This window comes from Mastomys coucha, unplaced genomic scaffold (genome assembly GCF_008632895.1).
Source record: "Mastomys coucha isolate ucsf_1 unplaced genomic scaffold, UCSF_Mcou_1 pScaffold5, whole genome shotgun sequence".
NCBI lineage: Eukaryota > Metazoa > Chordata > Mammalia > Rodentia > Muridae > Mastomys > Mastomys coucha.
In genome coordinates this window covers 112,917,797-112,920,696 of record NW_022196911.1, presented here as the reverse complement: position 1 = coordinate 112,920,696, position 2,900 = coordinate 112,917,797, and positions in this window count along the sequence as shown.

Below are 2,900 nucleotides of genomic sequence, written 5' to 3'. Positions count from 1 at the left end.
AAAGGGGAGAGGGCGAAGGAGAGGGGGGAGAGAGAGGGAGAGGGTGGAGAGGGAGAGGGGGAGGGAAAGGGGGGAGAGAGAGGGAGAGGGAGAGGGGAGAACACAGATTCCCCTGAGTAGCGAGAGGTTAGGCTTTATGGACAGAAAAGGACCAAAGGACGAAAACCAAGTCACGGTTTGTTTGTTTGTTTGTTTGTTTGTTTGTTTGTTTCACGACAGGGTTTCTCTGTGTAGCCCAGGCTGTCCTGGAACTCACTTTGTGGACCAGGGTGGCCTCAAACTCGGAGATGTGCAAGCCTCTGCCTGAAGGCCTGTGTCACCCTGCCTTTAAAAACGAATCACAGAGAAACCCTGTCTTGAAAAACCAAAATAAAATGAAATGAGTCATTTCAAAGCCGCTTTTGTCATAGATTCAAAGCAGGTGAGGTTGACCAGCATCTCCTCCTGTTCATGGCTGGGTTATATTTTAATCTGGCCTCGTTTGAAGCTCCTTTTCCTACCAAGGTCCCCAGCATGCTTTCTCCTGTGGGGAGTGGGAGTGTGTGTGGGGGGGGCCTGATGCAGCAGCTCAGGCCAGACAATGACTCCCATACATTTTACTAAAGATTAAGTCTGACAAGCCAGGATTTGTGCTTAAAAGAGTCCAGGGTGGGCCAGAGAGATGGTTCAGCCATGAAGAGCTAGGCTCACAACCAAAGAGTCCCCTGGTTTCCCCATTCCCTGAGCCCTAGGCACTGGCTCAGGTCCTCCTCCTCTGGAGAGGCCCCAGGCAGTGAGTGACTACACCATCCGCTTGCCAGTCTGCATCATCCGCACAGCTAGGAAAGACTCCCCTCTCACCAGAGCTGGGGCATGCAGGGACATTCCAGCTTCTTGTCTTTGTGAAGTTAGGCCTTGATTCGATAATAAAAACCTCTTAAGGAATTCTCAGGTCCCCAGGATGTGTCCCTGTGTGCCCTCTCTGTCTTGAGGCGACATGCAGGAAAGTTAAGACTCAGCTTCCTTCTAAATAAGGTCATTTTGTCCTCTGGCTCCTCAGCATTATACTACACTCAAGTCTTACAGTCTCCTGTGATGCTTTAAAAAGGAAATGTTGATGGCTGCCAAGTGTCCCTGGGGCTGAGTTGATTATTATTTATTTATGTAGCCAATCCTGTTCTCTTGGGGCATTCAGGGATGCGGCTAAATTCTTCAACGGCTGAATTGAGCAGCTGTTCCCCGGCCTGAGAGCCTATCTGGAGATTAAGACACAAGCTGCTCAGCTACTTCTCTTCCCAAGGAAGACCGTGTAATGGTGCCGCGTGAGTGGGTGGTGCTGGAGAAACGGCCAAGCACAGCTATCAAAGATTTGAAATGACACAGCTGCTAGAACCACTCACTCTCTGACAAGCTGGACTACCGGAGCTCAGTTCCCAGGACTCACGTGGTGGAAGAAAAGAATTGACTCCTGTAAGTTTACCTTGGACCTCTATTTTTCTGGGAGGGAGGGGAGGTCTCACTCTGTTGTCCAGGGTAGCCTCGAACTCATAGAGATCTGTCTGCCTATGCCTCCTGAGTACTGGGATTAAAGATGTATACCACCGGGCTGGAGAGATGACTGGTTAAGAGCACTGACTGCTCTTCTGAAGGTCCTGAGTTCAAATCCCAGCAACCACATGGTGGCGCACAACCATCTGTAATGAGATCTAACGCCCTCTTCTGGTGGGTATCTAAAGACAGCTACGGTGTATTCATATAAATAAAAATAAATGTTTAAAAAAAAAAAGATGTATACCACCAAACCAGGCAGTGGTGGCACAGGCCTTTAACTTGGGAGGCAGAGGCAGGCGGATTTCTGAGTTCAAGGCCAGCCTGGTCTACAGAGTGAGTTCCAGGATAGCCAGGGGTATTCAGGGAAACCCTGTCTCGAAAAAAAAAAAAAAAGATGTATGCCATCATACATGGCCATCTTACCTGGTTCTTGAAGCTGGAAGTCTCACGGGGTGCTAGCATGGTTGGCTCTGGCGAAGGGGTCTCTCTCTTTCTCAGTGGCCAGCACCTGCTTATTTACTATATCCTCACACTGGGAAGAAAGAGGGCACTCTGGCGTCTTTTCCTCTTTTCAGCGACGCCCCCTTGTTGGGACCTCACTGTCATCTATTCCCAGCTACTCGCCAAAGCCTAAAGCCGTGGCCTGGGGGTCAGGCTTCAACCCTGAACTTGAGGACAAAGAGCTCAGTCTGTGACAATGACCACCAGTCAGCCCGAGGTTTCTGGGGCCCTGGAAAGGCCTATCCTGGTGCTGAGCAGCTTAGTGGCCAGCAGGGGGCGTTCAGGGTGAGCGGCTATGGTAGAGATCGTCTCCTCTGAATCTAGGCTGGCCCTGGGATGGAGTTTTGTGTTTTGGTTTGGTTGGTTTGGTTTTTCGAGACAGTGTTCCTGTGTGTACCTCTGGCTGTCCTGGAACATGCTCTGTGAAGTGGGCTGGTCTCTAACTCGGAGATCCTCCTGCCTCTGGTGGGATTAAAGGAGTGCATCACCACTGCCCATCGAGATGGAGTTTTGCTAATGGGATGTCAAGCAGGGTCGCCTGGGTCATGTCTCCCCTTTCTCCTTGAGGAAGGGAGAGGGGGGATGGTAGGGGGATCCCTGGGAGCCTACTTCCCTGCTCCCCGAGACAAAAAAAAAAAAAGAAAGAAAAAAGAAATGCCATGCACATGCTCTGAACCTCTCTTGTACTATGGGCCTTTCTGCTACAGTTTATCCTTGGCCTTCTCTGATAAGATTCAGGTTTCCAAATTACTTTATTACAACGAGGTAAGAGGAGAGTGCGTGGGGAGATAGGGGACTTGGCTCTGTTGGTAGAGTGTTTGCTTGGTACACACCAAGCCCTGGAGTCAATCCTCAGCCTAGCATAACCT